We start from the raw sequence: 16,113 nt of genomic DNA on the forward strand, positions 1-16,113 counted from the left end.
AAAACAATTACAATTGCACAATTTTTAATTTAGCCAGGGCCTCTCTAACCATTGTTGGTTGTTTTGAATTGGCCCTTCTGCAGCGATACATCCATGTTCAATTTAAATAAAACCAATTAAAACAAAAACAATTTAGAACAAAAGGAAAAGGAGGAAAATGAAAAGTAGTAGATAGAGGAAAGGTATTGAAGAATAGAGAGGAAAAGAAGAAGAATGGATCGATGGGGGGGGGGGGGGGACAACCCAGCACACAAAGTTTATAATGTTTATGTTTTATTTTGTTTTGTTATAATAAAAGGGGAAAGGGGATAGAATCAAGATTTAGCAAGAAAAGCAATTTGATTTAATATTTTGTTCTCTTTATTCCAAATGTGCTTGGCAAACGCCTTACTTGTTTATTTTTCTCTTTTGATGTGTTGGAATCCAACCGAACCAATAAATGGTATAGTCTATTTTTATTTCTGCTACTATAAATATTTACAATAAATTTACATTTAAAGGGGAAATATTTGTATATATATATATATATATGTGTATATATGTTTATATTGTGGAAGACGATGCCTGGCCGCGTTAAACTAGTTCCACAAGATTCAACAGAATGAGAGAGAACGGATACGGGGCATAGTTCTCATATACATTAACATCTACACGTGTGATTTCGATATTGACTCTAGTTCTGAACCCTCTAGTAATAAGTTATAAGAAATATATATACTGGAAGTTATTTATGCGTTGTTATTTAGAGTCTGACTCACGTCCTCTATAATATGGCAATTGTTTAGTTCTTTGCTTTTTTGTAATATTTGCAATGGTTTTAAATTTTATGTATTTATATCTATATATATAATTTGCTTGTACATCTGTCTGTTTGTATCCAATAAACGTCAAAACTTCTGAACCGATCGTGCTAAATTTTTTTTCTGAGACCTCATGTGACCCCAGGGAAGGTTTATGGAAGATCGAATTTTAAAAAATTTGCCACTTCAAAATTCGATTTTTGAAAATTTTGAAAATCGACGAAATTTTGCAAAGAGAAAATGTTCACAAATAAAATAGAAGATTGGCGCACAGTGCCCTATAAGCCCAGTATTTATATCTAATAGTACAAAATCAAGATCTAGTAATTATCGATAGAATGGAGGAAAAGATGGATATTTTTGAGCTTACTGTCCCATTGGAAACAAATATCAAAAATGCCAACGCTCAAAAGATGAACAAGTATGAACATTTTATCACAGATATAACAACTAGGGATGTGTCTGTTCACCCTTTTGAAATCGGCTCAAAAGGATATATCTCACCATCAAATTAAGCAGAAGTTCTGCAAACCCAGTGTTAGTTTCAAAGCAATGTGCGAAAATCTATCAAGCATTGCAGTACTGTCATCATACCACATTTTTTGAAAACGAAAAACACTAGACTGGGACCAAGAAACTCCATTTCTGAAAACCACCTCTGAATAACTAAACTATACTCATGCTTAAAGTCTTGTATTATACCTGTTTTTTGGCAAACCCTGACAATTATAAAATGCGATATCCAGAGAAAAGAGTATTAGTATTAAATTGTAAACTTTTATATTGTTTAATGTAATTTTGCTTTAGACAAATATAAATGATGAATATAATAATATATCTAATAGTAAAAAATCAAGATTAAATTAAAAGAATGTAAAATGATTAAAAACCATTGTTAAAATAGAACAATCAAATATCTAAGTCTAGAAACTAAGTGCTTGAAACAAAGGATTGGAGTTTTCAAAAGAAATAAAGAAAATGCCGAGAAAAAGAAAATAGTACATGTTCCTAGGGGGGGGGGCATAGATAAATTTCCCCCTCCCCAAAACAAGTTTTTCTTTAATAGAGAAACAAAAATATCTAATGTTTATAGCATTCATACGTAAGACGTGAATAATAGAACGTGCACCTTGATATGGATATGTTTCTGTATTATAACTATATTTTCATGTATACAATATATATTTATATATACATACATATATATAAAACTGTTTGTTCATTAAAAAAAACTATTATTTCTTCAAAATCTTTTGGAAAATTCTTTCGTTCATAAAAAGGGACAATTTCCATTGAACATTTTTTAATGGTGCAGTTTTGGATTTATTTGTTTGTTTGAAAAAAATATTGGTTTAGTCTTTAATTCAGAGTTTAAAAATGGGTTAAATTATTTTTTACTCACAATGCTGAAAGCTGAATGCGGGCTTACATTTGCAGTGTAGTGCAGGTTCAAATAGGCTATGGTTTGTAAGGCAATCATCCCGGCATACATTTCAGAAAATCTAAACAGAAATAACAGTTTAAAATTATTTATTAATAGGAACCTTTAAAATTTACAAAGGATTGGAAATGTGAANTTAGGGTAGAGATCATACCTTGTTTAGGGTAGAGATCATACCTTGTTAAGGGTAGAGATCATACCTTGTTTAGGGTTGAGATCATACCTTGTTTAGGGTTGAGATCATACCTTGTTTAGGGTAGAGATCATACCTTGTTTAGGGTAGAGATCATACCTTGTTTAGGGTAGAGATCATACCTTGTTTAGGGTTAAGATCATACCTTGTTTAGGGTAGAGATTATACCTTGTTTAGGGTTGAGATCATACCTTGTTTAGGGTAGAGATCATACCTTGTTTAGGGAAGAGATCATACCTTGTTTAGGGTAGAGATTATACCTTGCTTAGGGTAGAGATCGTACCTTGTTTAGGGTAGAGATCATACCTTGTTTAGGGTAGAGATCATACCTTGTTTAGGGTAGAGATCATACCTTGTTGAGGGTAGAGATTATACCTTATTTAGGGTAGAGATCATACCTTGTTCAGGGTAGAGATTATACCTTGTTTAGGGTAGAGTACCTTGTTGAGGGTAGAGATTATACCTTGTTTAGGGTAGAGATCATACCTTGTTTAGGGTAGAGATTATACCTTGTTTAGGGTAGAGATCATACCTTGTTGAGGGTAGAGATTATACCTTGTTTAGGGTAGAGATCATACCTTGTTTAGGGTAGAGATCGATTAAGGGCTTGATAGATAGCCAATGCTTGTGTCCCTGTGTGGCATTTAGAGCCGAAATTGATAGCTTGTTCGATAGCTACCCTTGGGTCAATTAGTGGCATTTAGAGCCAAATTGGTAGCTTGTTCGATAGCTACCCTTGGGTCAATTAGTGGCATTTAGAGACACATCGGTAGCTTGTTCGATAGCTACGCTTTTCCCTGTATGGCATTTAGAGCCGAATTAATAGCTTGTATGGTAGCTACGCTTGTTCCAAATATTAAAGTTAGTTTGCGTTTGTGAGTTTTTATTTTTGAGATAAGCATTTTTATACGATTATTTTAAACCATTTGCTTTGTAAAATATACAATCCATTAAATATTCTGATTTTATTCAAGCACTCAATCAAACTTTCACGTTTGTCATTTCACGTTTGCCAATTTGTTTTATGGTTTGCTAATTTATTTACTATTTATATATGATCAGGGGTGAATACAGGGGGAAGGGGCTGGATAAGTAAAATCTATGGTTCTCATGGGGTATTTAGGAGGTATTTAGTTTCATCGGGAAAGAAAGAAAAGGTTGATCCTTTTCCTCGAAAAAAAATTCTGCATATGTGAAAAAAATATAGTGAAATGTGCTTTTAATTCGAAAAAAGGCACTTTCTCCTATCTGGTTTCAGTGCAATTTTCAAATCTATATTTATGCAGCTACGAGCACAGAATGGAGATTAAAATACACAACAGAGAGGAAATATTTTTGCAGCATAGATTGCAATTTCTAAAAGCTAAGGATTTAGAAGGGGTTTCCCAAGCCCCCCCCCCCCCCCCAACAAACATCGATTGGTGTATTTTTATTAAGAATACACAGTATTTGCGAAAATAAATAAATAGTCATGAATATGTGGGAACAGTTTTAAAGAATGATTTTTTTCAGTCCCTTTCAGTCTAAAAGGGAGTTCAAAGTGTACAAATCATTTAAATGTTCACAAATTATGTGAAGTAGAGTACATTAATACAGTATGTTCCCTAGACTATTCATTTCAATTTCGAAATTTTTAAAGCTGTTAATTAAACTTTATAATGAATTAGGTGAATAAAAACCATCATTTGATTTATAGTTATTACTGAAAATCATCGTTTGTAAAGTGAAAGGCATAGAGTCCATGTGAAATGATCATTGGTCAATTATAAAACCAGCCTATTTCATAATTTGGTTTTCTTTTAACATTAATTTTAGATTTTCTATAAGACGATATTCCGGGGCCCAACAGGTTATATTGCATAAATATGTGAAGTACACCTGCAGTATGGAAACAGTACAACAAAATGGCCGTTTTACACTTTTTTCTAGTAAATTCCCCTCTAATATATATTCTATTCTCTTTGGCTCCATATAATCCAGGGGATATAGGTTCCAAAACTAACACTTGGCCCATTTCTAACACGGAGTGTTAATGGGCCAAATCTGCAAAGTTATCTATTTCAAGAGTATAATTCTTTAAATTTAAGACAAGTAGAACAAAATTGCACCATATATTTATTAAAAATGGCTAAAACTATATCTTAAAACAATAAATGTCAATTTTAAACTAATTATAAGGCGTGAGAATTAGCAAAAATACAAACAGGTTAAAACAACCTTACTAAAATGAAAAGTTCCGGTTTTGAAAATGTAAAAAAATGTAAATTGTATTGAACACAAATATTTTTGCTAAAAATTATTTTTTGTTTTGTGAGAATTGCGGGATCATCTTTAGACACACTATTGTAAAGAATGCTTATTTATTACAAAGAAAATAAAAACTATTTTCTAACAAAGAAGATATTCTTTTATTTATATATCTTTATTTTTTATACCCAATTCCTACATTCCATATTAGATACCCTTTATCTTCTCAGACCATGCATGCCTTACCCTTAATCCCAAATAGTTATCGTGACGTAAGATACATAAAGGAATGAGAGACGAAGAATTGCAATCTTGTAAAACATGTTAATCCTACATTTCTCACTGGGTTTGTAAATACCAGAGTTATTTACCATGGCAGGAATCAAGATTTAACAATGTTCAATCTATTTGAAGTTTTGCTAATTTATCAGAGTGTAACAGAGTTCATCTTTTCCTCGCTATTTTTTAAAGAAATTGAGTTTTTGCCACAAACTCTGGTTTTCTAATCCCTATTGGTTTGCAACCGAATGTCGTAGACCTTAGATATTTCCATATATGCGTTCTCTGAGATAAAATAATCAAAACATGAAATATCAACGGTTTGCACCATCAGGTTGTTAAGATATAGGTATTAGCAAGTTTGAGTAAGTGGGAAGGAATTATTACCTTTTGTCCCAAGATTACTTGTGGTCCTTTGACCTTTTTTAATAGCCTTGACATGATATTCACAATTGCTTTTTAAATATTAACTTTCAAATGGAGAAGCAAAAAGTTGCAATTTTCTTATAAGTTATATTTATCTAATAAACTAATAATTCAAAATTTGATTAATTTATTAAGTTCAAAATAGGGTCTTTACAGTTTAGAATTCTTAAAAGGACTATAGGAGGGAGGGGGAGGGAGGGATGGGGAGGGGGGCGGGTTAGCGAGTGAGGGAGCGAAGCATTTTCTCTATTATCATTCTGATCTTCTAAACATAGAAATCGTGGATATTTGTTTAATTTTGCATTGTCTGGTTAAATAGTATATCTTTGTTTAAAAACAAAGTAAGACTGAAAATATGCAAATTACTTAGCTTTCACCCAAGGGTGAGTAGCAAAAAAAAACATTTTTGTATTACAGAAATCCATACATTTTTCAGTTAAAGTAATTGTATTAATTGAATTATCTTCACAACTCAACGTTTTACAGAAATCATCTATATTAATGGTTCTTAAATTTCCTAATCTTTTTCGCCAGCTAGTTTTGTCCCATCTTGTAGAATGTTGATAAATATGCAAATATGAAACTGAAGAATGTTTAAATTGATGAGAAAAAACGCAAATATTATGAAAAGGGAGAGTTTATAATTATGTGCTAATTAAGCACAATCTATATGCAGAGTGTATTTTCCTTTTTCCCTTCTATTCTCCACAGTGGTTATAGTGAGGGTGACAAATTACATATTTGTCTCCTTTGTGATAATTCTTTAAATCTAAAACCCGGTGGGAGAATAATTTTGTAAACTGTTAAAAACAAACATCGATTTTATAAAAACTTAAGATTTCTTTTAATCTGATTCCTTCTTCCCCCCTCTCTAAACCATTGTGTTCCTCCATTCTACCTTTCATTATACCTTCAACCAAATTTCTATGTTTTAATTAAATATGAGCCCCAAACCCAACATAATTAATGTATACATTACATACATGCTAAACAGACACAAATAGACACATAAAATATGAGTATTTTCTACAGAGTTTCAGCTTTTAAAATATGCACACCTGAAATACTGAATACTAATTTAATTAATCTATTTAAAGATGTCTTCATCAAACGTCAAACGGCTGAACCGATTGTGCCCATATTTTTTAAGAAATGGCAAGGAAAGTTTGAGGACGGTGGAGTTTTTAAAAGCGTTGACCTCCAAATAAATGTATTCTAGATATAATAAGAAAATCTACCAAAGAAAACGGGAAAATCTGCCAAATCGTTTTTTTTGAATTTACGAATAAACAATGGTTGCAATTTTAAAGCTTTTATTACAGAAAAGTCTGCTTTTTAAGTAGATCCTTCTGGGCGTAGAGGTATAAGAACATTACTTCATTACATATTTCATGCATAACAACATAGGGAGGAGATTCTTTCTAAATACATTTCATGTTTAATTTGATTAATATTTCAACTATAAGGATGGGTTAAAATTCAAAAAGCGGATTCTTAAGAAGTAAAGAATATTTAAAAAAAGGGGAAGATAAGTCGAAAAAAGTGTAAAAGCGCCATTTTGTTGTAATAGTATCGTAATACAAGTAAACTTCACATATTTATGCTCCGAAACCTGTCGCGCGGCCCTAAAAATCCTTTTAAACAGCCATATATATATATTATAGAAATGACAAAATATGGGATAGGAAAAACGGTTAAAAAATTAAACATTACCCTAATCGATTTTTTTAAAATCTCTAAATATCATCATTATTTTGTAAACCCTAAATAACACATACATCGAAAGAATTCATCAGATGTCGTATTCTTCACTTTCTGATAATGGAATGTTGGACGCTACATTCTTCGTTACGAGAGCTGTGTTTAACAATTTTCTCCTTATAGACGCAATAGATAGAAGTAAGATTAGTAGAGACCACCATCGATACATTTTTTAGCGTGAGCCTATACTCCCTTTAATTTTTCGTGAACACTCCCTTTAAATTCGCATATTTTGAATTGTAAAAGCGTTGTATAAACTTTAGGTATCAATGAAACTGGGTATTGAATACATTTTTGGATATCATAATTATATTTAAAATCATTCTCAATTAGTATATTTCATTTAAAAAAGATAGTTTTGTTTCCAAAAAATCAAACTTGGGTTTCACTAAAGAATATTCTCTAAAGTTCTCATCTCTCTGAATGAATTGAGGAATTGAAGAAAACCTGAGAAAGTGATTAATCTATACCTCACCTCACCACCAGCTAATTGAGGGAGGCGATGTGTGCGCCAACTCAACTCTGTGATCTCTGCTGAGTTAGAGTTTTAAAAGGGACTTTAAGCGTAATTTCTTGTAACTCTCCATAACTGAAATATCCGATGACCAACAGTACCCTGAAAAGATTTTCTTTTTTAAATAAATTAGATATTCATGTTTATTGTTTCTTAAAATATTTATTTTCATTTGCGGTTTCTCTGCAAAAATGATGATTGCGTATTTCTTGTTTATAAGCAGGAATAGGGAAACACACAAAAATAAAAAGTTTTCGCGTTAGTAAAACGACGTTTTGACAATTTTTTTATCGGAATAAGATTTTAAGGATACCTTTATAATTGGTTATTGCCATAATTCCTTTGGCTTACAGTCCCTTTAAAATATATCCTTCATTAATGACGTTTATGGTTTAAAACCATCCACCTAGATCTAGGAAATACAGGTTTGCACACAAAGGATGAGACAGTAAAGACGACCTGAAGCTCTCTAAGTGTGATAATTCCAAGGGTTAAATTACGGTGTTAAGTTATTTCCCCAGCGCAACTTCCCAAGTCTCAACTTCCCCAGGACAATTTCCCCAACAGGCAATTTCCGCAACAACAATTTCCCTATAGCTAATTTCCCCAATCACTAATTTCCCCAACAACAATTTCCCCTTGCAATAAAAAAACAATTTGCCCGAACAACATTTTCACCCTGCAGTAAATATTAAATATTTCAAACATTATTCAAATGAGCAAATGCGCAATTTGAAGAAAAAAATTTTATCACATGTTAAAACAAAGAATTATAAGGAAACTGTGCGGTATAGCGGAGGCTTGTTTACTGCAAAGCAGAGGCTCTTACAGCATGGTGAAGGCTCGGTCTGCCTAGCAAATATGGGAGGCTCATTTTTTCATGGCGGAGGCTCATGGCGTCCGTGGGTTCCCTCCCTCTATGTACATACATCAAACTGTCTTCCTATTTGACTATTTTTCTTTTCCCGCATTTATTACCGCGCCTAATACGTAGACTTCAAGCGTTTAAACGCCTTTAAGTATTTGGTTTCTTCTACACGAGCTGTTTTTAGGGAAGGTTACGTCTTGAACAATTGACCTAGCACCCCCCCCCCCTCCCTCACTACTCCTTTAAAAGAAAGAATTTGTTTTCATCATATCAGCTGGGGGGGGGGGTCTGGTTGGAGGAATTTTGTGTAATTTAAGATTCTTATATTTATTAAGCAATGTATCAAAAAACATAAAAATTTCATAGTGTATGTCTTAATTAGTAACGTGTAAATATTGAAAAAAAATATTGCAAAATATTGCATGGTTAAAAACATAAAGATATAATATCAAAAATCATTTGAACCAAAAAACGTGTATCTAGATTTATAAAATATCATATGGATCAAATAACGTGTATTAAAATATTGTATGGATCAAATAACGTGTAGATTAAAAATGTTATGGATCAAATTACGTCTATATTAAATAATAGCTGAAGGGTTCGGCGTTGCCCGTGGCAGGAAAAAAATTGAATTTATTTTTAAATTTGAAAAAAACTTTTTCGAAAGAACAAATTTGAATTTTTTGCCTAAAACACCCCCCGTCCACAAAAAAATTCGGTCTAGCCTTTTGGCCGGCTATAGGCAACATGTCCGAATGCCTTGTTTTATTATATAGAAGATAGATGTTACATGTGAGCAAGGTTACAACCCTGCATGTGAGGTCCCACAAAAAATTGAGTCTAATCGGTTCAGCTGTTTTGACGTTTATTGGATACAAACAAACAGACAAACAGACAAGCAAAGTATTTATATAGAAACAGTGATAACCATAAAACTGTAAAATAGAAAGACGACATAAAGAAATTCTAAATTACATTTGATGTTGTTGTACAGCAAATAACTAAAAAAGTAGGTTAATAAATCGCTTATTAATTGTAAAAGGTTTTCTGGTTATCACTGAAGTATAAAGAATATGATGATTATGAGAACTATGATTAAAGATGATGATAAAAATGTTACTTACCTGTAAAAAAATAAGAAACGCAGCCAAAGTTGTGTAGGTCAAAACAACAGTGGTACTCATACTGTGACCCCAACCAAGGGTTCTCCGACATGTATATAGTATCGTACAGTTCATTGCTACCATAACGAAGAAATAAAGCCTAACAATTCAATCCAAGAATAAAGCCAAAGAATCTAGACCCAAGCTCAAGAGGATATTGAACCCTGAGTATATTTGCAGCCTACGTAGTAGTAGAAGGAAGTCCTGGCTTACCATACTTATTGATCCAAACTAATAATCCTGAAACTCATCTTAATTTGCTTAAATTATTTTTTTAGGCACACAGAGAGGCAAGAATTCGAGTACTTGGGACACTTGGTCTCAGAGAACAGGATTAAATTATTACCATCTTATGTCAATAAGATAACTGGGTGGCCCCTGCCAACTGCACTGGCAAATAATTATCAGCATTCTTAGGTTTTGCTGGTTATTACAGAGATGTTTTTCCTGGATTTGCTGAATTCACTGCAAATTTAAATAAAGTTAAGAATAAATGTGTTATAACCTGGACAGAGGATATGATTAATAATTTAATTTTGATGTTCTGAATATGTTTGTAGCAGGACCATGCCGAGCCCAACCAGATTTTGCTCCGGATGCAAAACCGTTTATACTAACAATTGATTTTAGTAAACATGCAGTGGGTACTGTTCTGTCACAGGAATAATGTTAATGTTAATGTTAATATTAACATTATTTACCGACAATCATAACTTTCACGAAGGAGCGGAAAGGTTCCTAGGGCCAAAAAATTCATTAAAATATCGTTTCCGGTGCAATTTTCTCCTTAACTCCTTTTGCTCAAATGATGCAACTTAAAAAAATAAACAGTTTTTCTTAAAAAGATGCCGATTGAAGTTGAGATGGCTAAGTAATAAACAAATGGTGGATATCTCGTTTTTAGTTTAGCAACGCGTGAAACGTGTTCGGCCCACTAAAGTTCTGAAGACTAACATAATTCAGTGAAAGGTTTATAACTCCATTTTATAAGTTGCATCATTTGGCCAAGCATGAGAGGCGCTAAGGAGAAAATTACACCGGAAACAGTTTTATTAAACGGATTTGTTGGCCTAAAACTTGAATTGAAATAAAACTATGTCTTATACTTAAAACAAATTCGCACCCGGATCTCTAATCGTTCTCCTTAAATCTATTTAATTGAAATGTTTTGTTATCATTATTAAAATTAGGTGGAAAAAATAATCAAAACAGCCAAGAGCTATTTTCCACCTAATTGCTTTATACTTGTACTGTTAATATAATCATCAATTTGTAATTGTAAACTCGTTCTGTATACAGAGACATGTATTTTAGCAATAAACTTTATCTTAATTTATCTTATATTATCTACACATAGTAATTTAACACTAATCTACGATAAATAACATACATGCATAAATACAAAAAATATATATATATATATATATTTGAGCGAACAGCTTTATTTTATAGATTACCTGCTGGCTTCTGATCAAAACTAAAGTAATCAATGATATCGGTAATCTAGGGCCATCCATCGTTTTCTCTCCAATTTGCTTTTATCAAGAAAAAAAGAACAGCATTTAAAGTTTCTAATAAACTTAAAAAGAAGTCTCCATTTTAAATGAAGTTGAACATGAATTTAACGCAACGGGAATTATTGGGGACGCAAATGAAAACTGGGTGTCCCAAAAATAAAGACGTACTGGGTGTCCCAAAAAAAAATACATACTGGGTGTCCCAAAAATAATACATTCTGGGTGTCTCAAAAATAAATACATACTGGGTGTCCCAAAACTAAATACATACTGGTTGTCCCAAAACTAAATACATGCTGGGTGTCCCAAAACTAAATACATACTGGGTGTCCCAAAACTAAATACATGGTGTCCCAAAAAAAACATTAGAATTAGAAAACAAGTCAAGATAATATTAAACACATCCATTGGCCACCATATCATAAAATGTTTAATGACATTTGAGAGACAAATTAAATACCGTGGTTGATCTTTGTAATGACTTATTCTTCCACCTTATTTTAGAAATAAACTTTTTGAATTAATAATCACAAAATATCCCTGGTTATGGTATTTCCAAAATGTTGTCTGCATTTTTTATGCTTTTAAAAATTGAAATCTGACCAAAATATCTTTGGCGTTATCAATTTCAGAAAAAAGGGAATTTTGTGATTATCACAAAAAAAGCAAATATGTAAAAGTTTAAGTAGGTTGACAGATAAAATCAAACACATTATTCACGTCACGTCAACTCTCAAATGCCATGTTTCGTGGGACACCAATGGGCGGATTTTCGGTAACTTTAGAATTTGGGAACCTGAATTTTGGTAACTTACAATTTGGTAACCAACAATTTTGTAACTTAACACTAACCGAATTTCTCTGCCAAGATAAACCATATTTTTGGGAAAAGTGGCAATTTTTACACTGAGATTCGTACATTCTTAATTTTTTATAAAGTTAGTTTAAATAAAAAAAATTATCAAATTGTAGGGTTACCAAATCAAATGTTAGTTACCAAAATGTTGGTTATTGCAATTTGTCAGGTTACCAAATTATTTAGTTACCAAACTGTTGGTTAACAAAATGTTATTTACCAATGTGCCAGCACATCGGGACACCCTGTAGAAACTTTTCTATGTAAGCTAAAGTACAGGGTAAGGAATGAGACTGTCATGACAACCCATGGAACTCTTTACATACAGTGGTAGGCGATTATATCAAATACAAAGAAGACGACTTTTTAATTAAGCTTTAATTATTTAGAACCTATTTCCGATTTGCAAGTTTACAAGTAGTCAAAGAGAAGCTTTTTTAATTGACAGCGTATCTTGACTTCTGTGTTTAAGTGTATCAATGTTGTTTAACAGCTTGATATAAATCAAAATTAAGATCGAAAGTCGTCTTTATTGTATTGTTGTATTCGTAATACACTTTATGAATCATGAATATAAAGAAAAAGGCAGTATAATAAATGACATCCGCGTAAGTCGTCTCTGAAGTCTTTGTCTTTGTACAGTTCAACCCTTAATAAGCCTTGCATCGAAAGAATTCATCAAATGTCGTATTCTTCACTTTCTGATAATGGAATGTTGCAGATTAAATGATTATATGGAGCTCTTTAAACCTGTTCCCGCATATTCATGACTATTTATTTATTTTTGCAAATGCTGAGATTTACGTAGAATATTATAAAACCAATTGAAAAAATTTTCATGACTACATTTGATAAATTCTTTTGATGTATGGCTCATTTAGGGTTTAGCTGTAGGTAACTCTATATCATCAAACTCGATTCGTTAACTACAGGATCCCACGAAACATGACAGTTGGTGAAAAGTCTTAAATGTCTTCTTCCATAGTTTGTTAAGTTGTTTGAACCTCAAGAGAATAAAAAAACATTTCACGGCAGCCATATTATAGTAAAATTGATTTCAAAGTAAAATATATTTGAGTAAAAGATTTTTTTAAATAAATAAACTGCAAAAAGTCTATAATATTTAATACGTATATTGAAGAAGACATTAAAAACTATTCACCAACTGTCATGTTTCGTGGGACACCCTGTGGATAGGATAACATATTTAGCTAAATTTAGCCGTTTCCAAATCATATCGTAAAAATCTACTTATTCTAGAAAATGTTAAATAAAAGTACTAGTTTTAAAAATGCGTAGAATTACAACTAAAAAAGTGTTCCTTAGTTTTGAAAAGATAATATAAGAATAAAGAAACCAATGTAACTTGTAAAAGATCATCTATAAAAGCAAAAATAACAATATATTTAAAATCACAGATTATATACCACTTTTATGTCTCATCCCCCCCCCCTTTAGAAACATCTTTTACGGCCCTGAGATGTAGACCAAAGATAGATTTATATGTTGGCCTTTCTAGCGTTTCAATAGTAGAGAAAGAAAGATTAAAGCGTATTCACGATTATGCTATAAAATGTCGTCTTCCAGAGTCCAAAACTGAAGAATTGAAAGAGTTTAAAGTTATAGCTTAAAATTTGCGTAGAATTATGAATTCTGATTTCTGAAAACCGAATTTGATTTTTGCGTTGAATTAAATACCTTGAATTCTTGCCTTTTCAAGCCAGTTCCCAAATTACATTTGCTACTTTTTATCTATCCGAGTAGGCAATGGCGGGGGGAAACCTAATTTCACCCCCCCCTAAGAGGGAAATTTGTGTCAAGATTTTCAGATTCTTCTGCTTGAGAATTCAACCTTCAACATAAAAAACGATTTTTACTCAGAATACACAAGTGACTCAGCTCACGCAAAACTGTTGCTAAGTTGTTGCCAAAACCTTTCCGCAATATCTTCCGCTGTTTAGTTGAACCTACAGGGTGTCCCAAAAAATATGGGAATTCAGTGACGAATTGGATATCGTCTTTGTTATGATTTAGCAATGTAATACCTAATTTCAAAAGCCATAATATTATTATGTCTGCTAGAGTTTATTTTATGAAAAGGGTAAAAGGTGAATACTATACAAAGAATTATTTAAAAAGACGATATCGAATTCGTCACTGAATTCCCATGTTTATTGGGACACCCTGTATATAAACTCTGTACATACTCCGATCCAATAACATTTTATCTTTGAGAACTTATCATCTCATGTTGTGACTCTAGTGGACCACAAGTGGATATGAATACAAAAACTGCTTCTGAAAACTTTTCTTTTTTTCTTTTTATTTTGTTTTATAACATTAATTAATGCTGATTATTTAACTTTGTCTTAAATTAGACGTTTTTTAGTAATCTTGATCTTGATGATGGTTTATAGAAAATTGTTTTTAAGTTTATTATTAAATACATCAGCCTAGCTTACTAGCAAACTACAAAAGACATTATGAACTCAACTTCACTGAACTAATAATCTTTAACAAATTAATACAGGGTGTCCCACGAAACATGACAATAGGAAGACGACTTGAAAGTCGTCTTTGGTATTTGAATTTATTTGTGACATTTAGTCTTCTATCTACTTTAACATGTATGATTCTTAAAACAATTATCACATAATTCTCCTAGCCCTGGCATTTCCAAAAAGTGGTCTGCGTTTTTTGTGCTTTCAATATTACCGGAGATATAAAGAGTTTGGTTCAGATTTCAATTTTGTTAAATAAAAGCAAAATTGTCGAAATCTGAACGAAATTCTTCATATCTCGGGCAATATTGAAAGCACAAAAAAGGCAGACCACATTTTGGAAATGGCAGGACAAGGGAAATTTTGTGATTATTATCTCTAGAAATTTACTTCTAAATTTAGGTTGACAAATAAACGCAGCAAATTATATCAAAAATCAAGACGACATTCAAGTCGTCCTGCATACTGTCATGTTTCGTGGGACACCCTGTATGTTGAAGCAAAATCAAGGGCAGTGTTCCCTTCTAGGATCTCAGGGAGGGGCAACCGCTCGGCTACCCCCCCCCCTCTCAGTAACACCCTTGGATATCGACAAAAATGTGAGGATGTTTTTTTCAACAACTTATTCTCGCTTAAAGTTACTTTAGGATATAAGTCATTTCAGCTGTAACTTTTCATCCTTATATGTTAACCAGTTACTCATATATAGGTTCTTTACTTGTACGGGGTGTACCTAATGGCATAAAGGGATTACTTCTCTGTATCGTCTTAATTCTGCGTGCAATATTACAAGTATTAACATGTTTTAAATCGCCCCCCCCCAAAAAAAAAATGTTTTTTTACACTAAATTTGGAATCTTAAAATCGGTTTTTAACCTTTTCCCAGCCCATAACTAAGAAAGGTGGAGAAATAATGGACGGGCTAAATGCATTGCAACCATTAATGCAAAGAAGTAGATTGAATAAATTATATCTCACATACTGCAACTGCAACCTAGAACTTCGGAGACATAGAAAGAAATTATTAAATTATTGTCTTGTCAATTTTAAATATCTGCATCATTCCATTTTCAGTAGGTTTAGAAAGCGGCATTTAATAAATTCTTTCGATGTCTAGGAGTAAGAAGTTCTGGATTAAACTGCATTATAAATCATCAACTAAATATCTGTGGTTTATATCATTCACGTCCTCTATAAAGGGGTTGCTTGTATTAAGTCAGGTAACTCTCGATACGCGCCAATGTACGGAAAATGTCGTCTCCTAAGTTAGATAGATAAAGACCTCATATGACGTCACTGATCATAGAGGCAAGAGTGACGTCTTATGAGGGTTTATCTATCTATCTCAGGAGACGAAATTTTCAATACATTGAAGCGTATCGAGAGTACAACCAACCTTATTATACAACCTTGGTTTTAACTCAGAAAGGTATCAAATGTATCACCTTACATAGGGCTGGATAACGTTTCCGAATAAAAGTTTTAAAAAGTTTTCTTAAAAGAAACAAATTAAAAACCTGATAGAAAATAAAAACTATGAACAA

This window comes from Eurytemora carolleeae, unplaced genomic scaffold, assembly GCF_000591075.1.
Source record: "Eurytemora carolleeae unplaced genomic scaffold, Eaff_2.0 scaffold959, whole genome shotgun sequence".
In the NCBI taxonomy this organism is placed as follows: Eukaryota; Metazoa; Arthropoda; class Copepoda; order Calanoida; family Temoridae; genus Eurytemora; species Eurytemora carolleeae.